The 15,127-nt window shown below is 35.3% G+C and overlaps 1 long non-coding RNA gene across 1 annotated transcript in view; it reads left to right on the top strand.

Annotated features, from left to right (window-relative positions):
- The window catches only part of LOC145527356 (uncharacterized), a 53,713-nt gene that overhangs the window by 451 nt on the left and 38,135 nt on the right, over nucleotides 1-15,127 (top strand). The gene's annotated exons all lie outside the window — the stretch shown is intronic.

The following is a 15,127-nucleotide window of genomic DNA, read 5'->3' as shown; positions in this document are numbered from 1 at the left end:
CACTCTCAGTGGTCTCTTCACACCAGATTTTCTCATATTCTACAATACAGACAGACTGAGAATTTTTCAAACCTTTAAGTTTTTGTTCCTTTTTCTTTAATAATTCCTCTTCAGTTATCTCTCTCCTCTTGCATTTTACTACAAGCAATCAGAAGGACCCACATCACACCTTCAATATTTTTCTTAGAAATTTCCTCAACTCAATATCCAATTTCATCATTCACAGTTATTTCCACAAAACACTAGGAAAAAAATTAATCATATTTGCCACTTTACAAGTATTGTCTGTCTTCCAGATTCTAATAACCTATTCCTCATTTTTGTCTGATACCTCGCAGATTGACTTTTAATGGCCATATTTCCACTAACATTCTGTTAATGATAACTTATATATTCTCTAATGATGCAGGCTTTCTCTCCAGCTCTCCTCTTTTCTAAAGGATATCTCACCAGAATCACCTTGAATATCCATGTTTCCATGAACAGTTCCTTCTCAGCCATGTAGAGTTTTTCTAGCATGCACCTCAACACTCCTCTAACCCTCTACTCATTAGCTAGTTCCAAAGCTGACTTAACATTTGTAGTTATTTGTTGTATAGGAGCATCCTCATTTCATGGTACCAAAATGTATATTAGTTTCGTCTAGCTGCCATAACAAAATAGTACAAGTAAAACAAAAGAAATTTACTTCTAACAGTTCTGGAAGCTTAAAGTCTAAGATCAAGGTTCTGACCCAATTTCCAGTAAGATCTGTCTTCCTGGCTTGCAGATGACCATCTTCTTTCTGTGTCCTCATATGGCCTTTCCTTTGTGCTTGGGGAGAGAAAGAGAGAGAGTGAGAAACATTCTAATTCTCCCTTATCAAGTCTCTAATTATGTGAGATCAGGACCCCACCCTTATGACCTCAATTAACCCTAATGACTTCTCTAAAGGTTCTGTCTCCAAATACAGTCACATTGGGGAATAAGGATTCAATGTGTATATTTTGAGGTGACATACACATGTAGTTCATTGGATAAGAATGCAAATTACATAACAAGGGACAGGGTAAGAAAATTTTCACATATGCATTGGCATATTTCAATAACTGAAATAAGCTTGATGTGGGAAGCAGACTTGGTAAACTTGGGCAGGTATGAGATAAGGAAAGATTTGAATAGAATGATGTGATGAGGACCTTCATGTCATGAATTTTAGTTTAGGGTTTTTTTTTTTGGCTGTACCACATAGCTTGAGGGATCTCACCTTCCTGACTGGGAACTGAATCCAGACCATGGCAGTGAAAGTGCCAAATCCTAACCACTAGACCACCGGGGAACTCCCTGGATTTTATTTTAAATGTGAGGGGTAAAAAAATTAAGCCAGGGTGGCACTACAATGCCATATGCGTTTTAGAAACATCACTATGTTAGTTGCTTTGAAAACAGATTGATTAGGGATAATCCTTCTATACAAAGAGCTGATCACATATGGAAATCCAGCAAATAAAACACAGGCAAAAATATGAACAAAGCACTTACAGAATTAATACATATTATAATATATGTATACTTAACTCTATTAATAAAGGATGTGGTAATACAAACATCAATGCAATGTTATTTTCATCTCTTCAAATGTGTATTAAAGGGTCCCAACCAAGATAAAAATCAACCAATATGTTGAAGGGAGTCGACATGAAATGATATAAAAACAGAGCAACCAAACATAGTGAGTACCTCCATGAGATGAAAATGGAGGCTGCCCTCCCGTTTCCCTTCCCCAGGCAGTGCCAGCCCCCAGTGGTCATATGGGAACATCAAGAGTGATTTTTAGTGTCACAGTACCTGGTGACGTCCTACAGGCAGTTATTTGAGCAGAGGTGCTGGTGGGGAGAAAAACTAAACTTTCTGAAATGGTCTGGTGAATTTCATGCAAAGAGTAGCCACACTTAAATGCCAACAGAGCCCTAATTAAGGGTGTTAGACAACAATGAAAGGACCACATAGCAATCACCCATTTTTTTCATCCTTCATGGCTAAGAGACAGGCTTTCTAGAGCAGGAAAAAAAAAAACAGAAGTAACCACATTCCAGAAATAGGAAGAAAATATATGTATGAAGAGGGAAAATGCTTGAATAAATGGACTATGAAGAATTATTGGGGTGTTAATGACAGGGATCTATCTGCCCAAGACAGGCATAAGACTTAGACCAATGGAAAATACTAACTCTCATAAAATTGATTTCCATGTTGTGGTAGAAGTTTGTTAATTTGATATTTGACAGTTCAATTCATATTTGACATGCTATCCTCAGTTAAGCAACATAGCAAAACTTAGAGTAACCTTTAAATTAGTTAATATACTATAATTTCAGCTCAGGGAAACTATCCTAAGGAAATTATCAGAAACTACAGGAATCCTCCATAAATTAGTACACTGTTACTTATATTAAGAAAAGAGTGGAATGATTACGTACATATAGTTATCTACATTGTTTTTCAAAATATCATATGGACATGCACATCTTCCCACAATAAATTGACAAGAGAAAGTATATCACATATTTACATAGCTTGTAAAACTTTGTATGTATATATGTATATGTATATATTAAAAAGAAACCTGATAAATGTTAACAATGATTTATCTCTGATAGGGAGTATCACTAGATAATTTTTAAAAATCTCTTTATATTTTTGAAACTTCTATCACAGTCATTTGTTTTCCTTCTTAATGGTTATTTATAAAATAAAATACTACTTTTCTCATGAAAATAATTCAAACAGCATTGAGATATAGGAATAATGCATTTTATTTTAAGAGAGACATTTCTGGGGATATTACATAATTGAAAGTTTGCATAATTCAAGCCTAAAATAACTCCAGAATATCTTTTATCTATAGCAAAGGCAATGGAAAAATGCAGTCTTAGAATATAGACATTTCTAATCACAGCACATACATCTCCTAGATGTGCTTTTCCCCAATTATGTTTTTTTTTTTAATTTTATCTGAAATAAAGCTATCTAAATTAAAAGCTTGACCTTCTTCATAGAAGTTTAACATACCTAATTGAATTCCAAGGTTTCTGTCACCTGACAGCATTTTTCTGAACTAGCACTGATTCTACTATTTAATTAATTCTTAGGTGATATTGCCATAAGATAAAAATATTTTCAGGTAATAAAAATGTTGAATGTCAGAATAACAACACAGGTGTTATAAAAAAAATTCCTGGGAATTCCAATGCACATTAAAATAGTCTATTTTAAAAGATACACTGGAAAAAAAAAAAGGAGGGGAGTGGATATTCCTCTTTACCAGGTAAGGTGATGCTAGCTTGTGGCAATCATAAAAACATAAAATACAGTGAAGCTGGTCTGTTAGTTTTACATTCAAAAAGTCTTGATAATAAAAAAGTCAACATTTTATATACTATTGTTTCATAAAATGCAATTACACTACATATATGATACCATACAACACTCCCCTCCATCCAACCCCAGCACAAACACATTTTATTACCTTCTGTTCTCAATCACATATTTCTCCCTAGAGTTAACCACTTAACAACTTTTGTGGTTGCTTCCAGTCATTGAGTTTATGATTTTATATGTGCCTAGCATATTATATTACCTATGAATAAGAAAAAAACATTAAAATGTATATAAACCATTTTTCCTTTAACTTATGTGCTTAAAAACTCAATTTGTAACACTCAGAAAAAAATATAATTCCTATGTATTCTATGGTTGATTGGCTTATAGTCAAGTCCTATGATTGAAAATTTAAGAATTTAGTCACAAAAGATTCTCCTTAGAATCTGTTCTCCAGATCTACATAATTATTTCTATTTGTTTTACCTAAATATGGATAGAAATGTGTTAAGATTATACAGTTACACAAATTCCTATTCCTGTAATATTTTTCCTAAAGGTAACAAAGATGAGGAAAGAGAAAAAAGCCAGCTTTTCCTCTTGAGTTAGTACCGAATAAAAAAATGTTAGCATAATATTTTTCTTGATAAATAAGAGCCAGCTATCTATTGAGCTATAGTTATGACTCTTTAGAAGCAATTAAAGGAAATTTATGGAAGATACTTAGATTAGATTAGAACTAAATTATTATCTTTGTGAGGCAAGGGTAAATTTTTTTCTTTTTGAATAAGAAATAAATAGAACAAAAAATATCAATTAAAAATATTAGCTAAGTATTTATGACAAAGGCTTAATTACAAATTTCTCCCCAAAGAAGCAATTTTAGAACTTCTAGTTCCACTACCTTAAAATGCTGCCTCTTCTCTCTCTCCTCTTACATGAGCTAGGTACTTTTTGTCTTTTTTTTTTTTTTTTTTTCTATGTTCAGTGGGATTCCTATTAGCAAACTATCAGGCAATTGCTATTTCAGCAATTAATAATATCCCGTGTAGCCTTGTAATTTTCCACAGTCATCATGGTTAAAATGCAATGATTCTATCAACAAAGATGTGTTATGGGCAGAACACAAAATAATTGAAAGCATCCAAAGAGTTTCTAATGGTCAAAGAAAATGAGTTTAGCTATGGAGATTTTTTTTTACGATTAGAGATTAACATTGGCAGCAAATTCTTATACTCATTTACCCAATTTTATATGATTTATATTTGGCTTTTCTGGTGATGGTTAAATAATTCAAATTGCATTCATTATTTAAGAACTAGAAAAAATTTTAAAGAAATAGATGTTTTAAGATATAGAAAATTTTGTGCTTATAATTAAGTACAAAGTATTAACTATAATTGAGCATAATTAAGATTAATCCGGGTTGCTGTCCTCATGTTTTTCAATGTCAGCCCACAATGGCTCACTCCTTAAATAGGAATGGTATACATGTGTATGTTTACAGTTTTTGTATTTCTAGAAGAAAAAGGTGCTTAACAGATGGAGCAATATTGAACTTTTCCCAGAGTTACATTCATCTTATACACAAGTCTATGCAGCAAGCAAGCCAACTTGACAGTTTAATTCCACATTAGGCTAATGCTTGGAAGGGTAATCCTATTCGCACTGCAGGATAAGGATGCCTGTGTTGTGGCTTTGGCCTATAAAATTGTTAGCTATAAATTCTGAGCTGGCATTATGAGCTTCTTAGCTTTTAAACCAGCCTTTTCTTAGCATCCTATTGCCAAGTGTAAGTTATTTGCCCCATAAATCCATCTAACCCATTATACTATTCTTTTTAAAATCATTTGGCAAATATACCCAAAGCAATAAAATCTGCTTTTCATATGGATTATCTTATTCTAGACATAATAATCATGTGTATGTAAAAGACACTGAATGAATTATAAATGGAACAATTTTGTTTATGAAAGTAGATTTAAAGAGAAACAGAAGAGTTTTATTTTTGCTGTATTTAAGGATTTAAAAAAAATCAACTGCTGATTTGAGTCAAGACAAATGTTAACAGTATTTTATAAAGAAAATCAAAGAAATGCAAATACCTCTTTGTTTGCTTAGTTTTTACAAACAAGCTCTCAAATCCGATTGTTCGATTGTATACCTAGCCTTTGAGTTTAATAATTGATGCTCACACTTCACCACTGTGGAATGGCCAGACAAGAACAGGGAGAGGTGTGCTCAGAGATACCCAAGAGGAGTCTGCCCTGCCTTCACCATTTTACATACTAGTTGGATATGTGAAGTTTCAAGCTTACAATGTGAACATAAGGGTTTTAAAGGCCAAACATTTCACTCGTAGCTCTTTACATTTCCAGACGGAGAAAAATCTGCTTTTGACCTTAGATCTTGGGTGGAATCTAATCTCAAAGTCTTTAGATTCTGCCCTCTCTTTCAGCTTAGTGCTACTGGTTGTCTCTGAAAAAAAAGGTTTGAACCCCTGGAATACTGACCCACTTCCAACTGTGACTATCTCATGGCATTACTTCTTTTTTTTTCATTTTTCAGAGTCTTAATCTGTTATTTTGTTCTTTTTATTGGAGCTCCATTATCTAATGACATCTTTCTTCTAAACTGGATGTGTGCATACTAAGTCATTTCAATCCTGTCTGACTCTTTGTGATGCTATGGACTGTTGCCCACCAGACTCCTCTGTCCATGGGATTCTCCAGCAAGAATACTGGAGTGGGTTGCCATGCCCTCCTCCAGGGGATCTTCCCAACCCAGGGATCAAACCCATGTCTCTTATGTCTTCTGCATTGGCAGGCGGGTTCTTTACCACTAGTGTCAGATGGGAAGCCCCTTCTTGTACATTACTGTTTTCAATTAATCATAATTTAGATTAGTTTGACACAAAACCATCTTTTTTGTATATTTGGTCACATGCATAATGCACAGCTTGACTTATTAAATTTTTAAAATGAGACTATTTTTTAGAGCAGTTTTAGGTTAATAGCAAAAATGAGAGTAGAATTCTCATATATCCCTTCTCCTCCCTAAATACACTGGCCATAATAATTTTTATTCTTGTTTTCATTGTACTTTTCAATTTAAACATCACTGGATGTTGTTTTCATATGTATATCTACAGAAACAGAAATGTTTATAATGGTTATAGCTATGTGAAAAAGTGAAAGTGTTAGTCTCTGTCATGTCTGATTCTTTGCGACCCCACAGACTATAGCCTGCCAGGCTCTTCTGTCCATGAAATTCTCTAGGCAAGAATACTGTAGTGATCATTCCCTTCTCCAGGGGATCTTCCTGACCCAGGGATTGAACCTGTGTCTTCTGCATTGGCAGGCAGATTGTTTATCATCTGAGCCTCCAGAAGCCTGGTTATAGCTATAAGAATCATCTATTCCATTTATAGCATTATATCAGAAATGTCAACTCCAATAGAAGGGAAAGCCTAGAGCTTTCAAATAACAAAGATTTTTGGACTCTTTTAAGACTCAGTGGGGTTTCCCTGGTAGGTCAGCTGGTAAAGAATCTGCCTGCAATGCAGGAGACCCTGGTTAGATTCCTGGGTTGGTAAGATCCCCTAGAGGAGGGCTTGGCAACCCACTCCAGTATTCTTGCCTGGGGAATCCCCATGAATAGAGGAGTCCATGGGGTTGCAAAGAGTCAGACACGACTGAGCGACTAAGCACAGCACAGCACAAGACAGAGTAGGACAGTTCATGGTCTACTGGATGTTTTCCATGACAGCGGGTATAGTGACAGCATGCCTGGCATGTTTTTGCCAACCTTGACCTACTACAGTGTGGGAAACCAGACTTCTCTGCACAAGCTTTGTGAGTCATTTAATTGAAAGCAGAGCTTCCTGTCTCAAACTTGTAATCATATGTTTTAGATCTAAAAGACTACCTTTTCTTCACTACTTGGCATAACATTAAATGGCTGTGCATCACATCTTATTTTATTAAGTACAGTTCTTATTTTAATAAATACAGTTCTTATTTTATCATTCCATATGTGAACTTATGATCCACACAGTCAAAAGCTTTAGCATTGTTGATGAAATAGAGGTAGATGTTTTTCTGGAATCCCCTTGCTTTCTCTGTGACCCAGCGAATGTTGGCAGTTTGATCTCTGGTGGAACATAACAAACTGTGGAAAACTCTTAAAAAGATGGGACTATCAGACCATCTTACCTATCTCCTGAGAAACCTGTATGTGGGTCAAGAAGTAACAGACCCTGTATGGAACAACTGATTGATTCAGGATTGAGAAAGGAGTATGACAGGGCTGTCTGCTGTCATCCTGTTTATTTAACCTATATGCTGAGCACGTCATGAAAAATATAGGGCTGGATGAGTTAAAAGCTGGAATCAAGATAAGTGGGAGAAACATCAACAACGTCAGATTGCAGATGATGCCACTCAAATGGCAGAAGGCAAAGAGGAACCAAAGAGCCTCTCAATGAGGGTGAAGAAGGAGACTGAAAATGCTGCTTAAAACTAAATATTAAAAAAACTAAGATCATGGCATCTGGCCCCATTACTTCATGGCAAATAGAATGGGAAAAGGTGGAAGTAGTGACAGATTTCCTCTTCTTGGGCTCTAAAATCACTGCAGATGGTAACTGCAGCCATGAAATCAGAAGACAATTGCTTCTCAGCAGAAAAGCTAAGATAAACCTAGACAGTGTCTTGAAAAGCAGACGTTACTCTGCCAACAAACGTCCATATAGTCAAGGCTATGGTCTTGCAGGTGGTCATGTAGGGTTGTGAGAGGTGAACCTTAAAGAAGGCAGAGTGCCAAAGAATTGATGGCTTTGAACTGTGATGCTAGAGAAGACTCCTGAGAGTCTGTTGGACAGCAAAGAGATTAAACCTGTCAATCTTAAGGGAAATCCACCCTGAATACTCATTGGAAGGACTGATGCTGAAGCTGAAACGCCAGTATTTTGGTCACCTGATGCAAACAGTCGACTTATTGGAAAAGTTCCTGATGCTGGGAACGATTGAGGGCAAAAGGAGAAGAGGGCATCAGAGGATGAGATGATTGGATGGCATAACTGATGCAATAACATGAACTTGGGCAATCTTTGAGAGGTGGTGAGGGACAGGGAGGCCTGGTGGGCTGCAATCCATGGGGTTGCAAAAAGTTGGACACGATTGAGCGACTGAATAACAACAGTGTGAATTTATGTGATATAAAAGTCACTGTCTCCATCCTGTATGATCATTAACAAGGGACAAATTTTGAAATATGATTACATCAATGGTATTTAAAATTTATTTTAACTTAAAATTGCTAGGCACCTTACAGTCATTAATTCAATTAATCTTCACATTATCTAAGAGAAATTATTGTTATCCCAGATTACTAATGAAGTCCAGAGAAATTAGTTTGCTTGCACTTAGCCACCTGACTAGTAAGTGATAAAGACAGAATTAAAATCCAGTACACCTGACTCCAAAGCTCATATTTTTAACCATGACATATGCAGAGGTGGTAAGAAAGAGGTAAGCGGCATCACTCAGTTTTGAATCTTCTAGAACAAGGCATTCCTTAATTAGACTGCTCTTTGTTACTTCAGAACGTCTCCCACATGTTTGTTTTATTGATTGCTTTTGTTCAATGCAGAGCAGATGACAGCTGAGAGTCCTAGAACAAATTCTCATTGGGACCCTGATATTTTTCTTCTTCCAGATTTTTTTAGGGTGTGCACATTAATCAAATGTATTATTTGTTTGAAATGATTTTGAGCACAACAGGCTGGGTAAAAACTAGTTTTAAAAAAGTTAAATAAGTTATCATGTCTTAAACTATTTACTGCCATTTTTTCAGAATTACTTATAGGCAAGGTAAAAGAAGAATCTCCCTAGTATGAAAGTATACCAACTTTTTCTCTTGTTTTGTCAAAAAAGATGTTCTGTACTAAGATTATCATCAGATTTTTATAACTGAGTTTGTTTTCTTTGTTGAGCTAGGTCTATGAACAGAAAAACAAAACATAAAAATAAGAATCACACTGCTTACTAGTAAGCAAGACAAGTAGAATACTAGAAGTTTACAAGAATGTCACCTCATTCCCATTAAACAAGTTATTTTAGACATTGCCTATATATTAGAATTTCCCTGGAAACTGTAGGAAACACCAAGGCACAGATTTTACCACCAGAAATTCTTATTTAATTGTTCTGTGATAGAGTTTGAACATTACTTTATTATTTAACTGTTGCATACTTTTTTAGTCTAGTTTATTTTTATATAATGTACATATGATGAAATGCACTCATTTGAAATTTTTAGTTCTTATGTTTAAAAATGTTAGTATCTGAAAAAAAAGTTAATATCTGTGTAACCACGGCACATCAGGATATACAGAATTTTTATTTTCCATTACTCCCTAAATTCCCTTGTGCCATTTTGTACTAAACCCACCCATCCATCCCTGACTCCAGGCCATCATAGACTGGCTCTCAGTCACCACAGATTAGTCTTGCCTGACCTAAAATTTTACATAATAGAATAATTTAATATGTATCATTTTTTGTATCTGGCTTTTTTGTTGTTGTTTAGCAAAATGATTTTGAGGTTTATCCATGTTTTTGTATATATCCATATTCTTTCTTACTACACAGTATTATATTGTGAGTTTATGCCATATATATATATGTATATATATATTAATATACTGAGGGCCAAATGTATATATGTATGGGGATTGGTTCTAGGACCCATGCAGATATCAAAATCCATGGATACTCAAATTCCTAATGTAAAATAGTATATTATTTGCATAAAATCTACACACATCCTTTGTAAACTCAGTGTAAATGCTTTGTAAATACAATGTAAACAGTTGCCATTGTGAAACAAATTCTGGTTTTGCTTTTTGGAACTTCTGATTTTTTAAAAAAAATATTTTGAGCCATAGTTGGTTGAATTCACAGATGTGGACCTTGTGGAATTTGAGGAACCAATTATATATATATATATATATATATATATATATATACAGACATAAATATTATATATGTATGTATATATTATGCCTTGTGTTTTCTGAGTTCTTTTTAAAAATTTTGCCTACCCTGTCTATCCTATGTTGGGCAAATATTTTCTTATATTTGTTTCTAGAACTTTTACAGCTTTAAGTGTATGATCCCATTTGAGCTAATAACTTTTTGGAAAAAGCAAATGGTTAAGATACATTTCTTTGGATATCCATTCCACCACTATTTAGTCAAATGATTATTTTTTGCCCATGGCAGCACTGTGAAAAATCAATTAACATGATTTGGAAAAGGTTTATTTTTTTAGTGAATTGAACAGATGACGGGTGTATATTAGCGGAGGTGAATAGTAAATTTCTCTACTCTTTTAATTGTTCCATTTGATCTTTAAGTCTATCCTTAAGTGAATACCACACCACTTGATACCTTGAGAATGTGTCTTAAAATGTATTAGCATAATTCTTGTTCTATGTCATTTTTAGTTTTGTTTTTTTTTTATGACTTTTGTAGTTCCTACAAAGTTTAGAGTCAGTTTGTCAGCTTCTACTAAAACAAAACCAAAAAGAAAAGAGAGAGAGGGAGGTTTGGGGGATTTTTTTTTTTACTGAGATTATGATGACTATATAGACTCATTTGGAGAAAACTAAACCTTTACGGTATCATTTATTTCAATCCATGAAATTGGTTTGTCTCTCCAAATTTTGAATAGTCTTAAATTATTTTCATAAATGTTTTGTAATTACTAGTAAATTGTTTTTTCATATATGGCATTGAATTTATTCCAAGTTATTTTGCGATATTCATTTGTAAAATACCACACAATCCCCAACCCAGTGGCATATCTTGGGTATTAATTTGGCTCCGAGAGAAGCAAGGATTAGCTAAAGAAATAGAATCCTCGAGTTTCAAAGAGTTGAGAGTATCACGTTCTGGCACATCTGCTGATTTTATGTCTAAAGACTGTGGTTTTAAAACTCTAGATATCTGCAAAAATGGCAAAATGTTACTAAACAACCTAAAGTTACAAAGTATATTACAGGGGACATTCCAACTAGACAGGATCATTCAAGTGAAGAAGGATTTCCAAATCAAACAGAATGGGATTCCTGTTTTAATTTGCATGCAGACACCTACAAAAAAACTTGAAAATTTATAGTTTTATTGGAAGGTCCATTACAAAAGACTACAGAAAAATTAAAGACACGGGAGGCACCTAAAGCAAGAGATCATAAGACTGATGTGACTTCTGCTACTGCGCTCTATCTTTTGTCACCTGAACATTTAGTCTACTAATTCTCTATATGAATTGCTTTTCCACTCTGAAGAGACTGCAAGATTATAAACAAAAGTCAAAGATTGCCACACCAACTCCAGTACCCTCATATCTACCCTTGAAGGCAGGCTCTCCCAGGATTGATGGAACTCTGAAGGATTCGCTGGCAAAATGCTACCAGTTATTCCCTCAAATAGGCAGAGAGAAACTAAAATTAAAATTATTGGGAAACTTTGCCATATTCTAGTACTCTCTTCTGCAAACTTATTTACTCTGGAGTCTGCAGATGGGATCCAGGGAAAATTGGCAAAGCCTGCAAAGGATGAGAATTCTTACCAGCGTCAGCTGTCCTGCATCTCTGTAGTGTCTAGTTTAGAGAGAAAGATAAAAATTTTTCATTGCCCTTTATTGATTATCAATCCTTTTATCTCCTAGGGACAGTTATTGCCTTCTTGTTTGTCTCATTTTGTGTCCTAAGAACTTGGCTTGGCTTTTTCCTAACTGGGACACACAGGTTTTTGGTTCTTTCATATGCAGTCAGTTCAACTGTCAGGCTGGGGGCCTCAAAATATGGTTGAACAGAAATGTAAGTTGCACCCCACTTGGGGCTAGATATTGCCAAGAAGAATTGGGTGTGCAAAATTCATAGCTGGAGTCCTACTGACTATTGTCAACTCTCAGGGAATAATTTTTCTTTTGTTGGGCTGTCTTTGAGAATGACTCTGAATCTTGGGAAGATAGTATCTTTTACACCCTTTTTGGGGATGCCTCTTGGCTTCCCAGGTGGTGCAGTGGTAAAGAATCTGCCTGCCAATACAGGAGATTCAAGAGATGCAGGTTCAATCCCTGGGTCAGGAAGATCCCCTGGAGCAGGAAATGACAACTTGCTCCAGTATTCTTGCCTGGAAAATTCCACGGACAGAGGAGCCTGGTGGGCTATAGTCCATGGGGTCATAAAGAGTCAGACATGACTGAGCATGCACACACTTGGGTCCATGAGGTCATTCAATACTTCCAGGAATATTTACTGTTGTCTCAGCTGAAATCTGACAAGGTATTTGGAAGGATATATTTTTCTAAGTAATTCTGTGATCAGAAGTTGGCAAAATTGAAAACTGACATTCAGATCCTGATAGGAACTTTTTTTAAAAGTCTTCTTTCTTAAGCTAAATGAAACTTTTTAAACAAAGAGAAAGAAAAACATTTAAAAGAAAAATAGCTCTAAATCTAGAATATGGGAATCTTTTGATTTGTAAGTTGAAAATCTTCTCTCTGATATAAAGATGCAAACTGAAAAAGCAATGGAATTCCAGAAAAAATTTCTGCTTCATTGACTACACTAAAGCCTTTGTGTGGATCACAACAAGCTGTGGAAAATTCTTAAAGAGATGAGAATACCAGACCACCTTTCCTGTCTCCTGAGAAACCGGTGTTCAGGTCAAGAAGCAGTAGATAGAACTTAACATGGAACCATGGGCTGGATCAAAATTGGGAAAGGAAGACATCAAGACTGTATATTATCACTCTGCTTATTTAACTTCTATGCAGAGAGTACAAGGTAAAAAATACTGGGCTGGATAAAACACAAGCTGGAATCAAGATTGCTGGGAGAAATATCAATAAACTCAGATATGTAGATGACACCACTCTAATGGTAGAAAGCAAAGAGGAACTAAAGAACCTCTTAATGAAGATGAAAAAGGAGAGTGAAATAGCTGGCTTAAAGCTCAACATTCAGAAAACTAACATCACGGCATCCGGTCCCATCACTTCATGGCAAATAGATGGGGAAACAGTGGCTGACTTTGTATTTTTGGGCTCCAAAATCCCTGCAGATGGTGATTGCAGCCATGAAATTAAAAAACACTTACTCCTTGGAAGGAAAGTTATGACCAATCTAGACAGCATATTAAAAAGCAGAGACATTACTTTGTCAACAAAGATCCGTCTAGTCAAGGTTATGTTTTTTCCAGGAGTCATGTATGGATGTGAGAGTTGGACCATAAAGAAAGCTGAGTGCTGAAGAATTGATGCTTTTGAACTGTGGTGTTGGAGAAGACTCTTGAGAGTCCCTTGGACTGCAAGGAGATCCAACCAGTCCATCTTAAGGGAGATCAGTCCTGGGTGTTCATTGGAAGGACTGATGCTGAAGCTGAAACTCTAATACTTTGGCCACCTGATGAGAAGAGCTAACTCATTTGAAAAGACCCTGATGCTGGGAAAGACTGAGGTCAGGAGGGAGAAGGGGATGACAGAGGATGAGATGGTTGGATGGCATCACCGACTTGATGGACATGGGTTTGGGTAAACTCCGGGGGTTGGTGATGGACAGGGAGGCCTGGCGTTCACGGGGTTGCAAAGAGTCGGACACGACTGAGCGACTGAACTGAACTGAAACTTAAATAAATGGGTAATTTTTCAAGGTTTTTAGAATGTGTCTCATCAAAGATAATGTAATGTTTTATGTAAACAGTAAAATACTTTCTTACCAAAAAAAAATGTATATTTAATGAGATGGGGCAACAGGCCGTTTATTGAGGGCAAAGAGAACCAGGCAGACTTTTGCATGATAAGTGGGAGTTTATACTGGGTCTACATTTGGGGGAAATTTTGCAGCATCAAGATCCATTTAAATTTTCTATATATTTGACTCTGTGATTCTACTTCTGAGAACATATAACAAGGAAAATATCATAAAAATGCACTGTATGCTTATGATTAATTTATTCCCTAAATTTCAACACTAAGCTATCTTTATATAAATTAATTTGCTGACATGATGGGATATTATAAAGCTGTTTTATACAGTTTTTGACACTGGAAAAGGATTATGCATATTTATATCTCTATCAGATTCAAATAAATATAAAAATTTCAAAGTAAAACCACCAAAATGTTATCAATAGTAGTCTCTGAGCAGCAAGTGAATGGGACATTCTGTCCTTAACCCTCACCCTAACCTGTATCTGATTCTTTGCATTTTTTAAATTTTTAAATTATAATAAGGCAAAGCATTTGTTGTAGTTCCCCATTTGCTTGACTATTTAGAATAAATCTCTTAAGTGTTATTTCTAGGAATGCTTATATATATATTAGTCATTCCTTTTGTCAAGTCAAAAAATCTAGTATATTATGTACATCCAGCTTTACCTTTAATGTTTTGTGTCAGAAATCCCCAATTATTTTATAATATATGTGGACATGATATGTGCCTGGAAGGCTGGTAAGGGGCATTGTTCTTCTTTGTCTCCTAAACATTGATTCATAGATTCAAATGCATATCTATGAGAGCTGCAAAGCATTACCACAAAGTTTGATCCTTTCAGTCTGATCACAGGACCACCAGGTTTCTGGGCAGGAGTGAAAGTGATGGGAAAGGAGGAAGTTTCCTCTACTTTAGTGTTGCTTTCTGTCAAGGGATCATAATAATTTGATGTCAGAATTCACCCAGACTCTTAATTCGTTA

The sequence above is a fragment of the Giraffa tippelskirchi genome, chromosome 11 (genome assembly GCF_054371585.1).
Source record: "Giraffa tippelskirchi isolate mGirTip1 chromosome 11, T2T-mGirTip1v1.2.pri, whole genome shotgun sequence".
In the NCBI taxonomy this organism is placed as follows: domain Eukaryota; kingdom Metazoa; phylum Chordata; class Mammalia; order Artiodactyla; family Giraffidae; genus Giraffa; species Giraffa tippelskirchi.
This window is presented reverse-complemented; position numbering and strand designations above follow the sequence as displayed.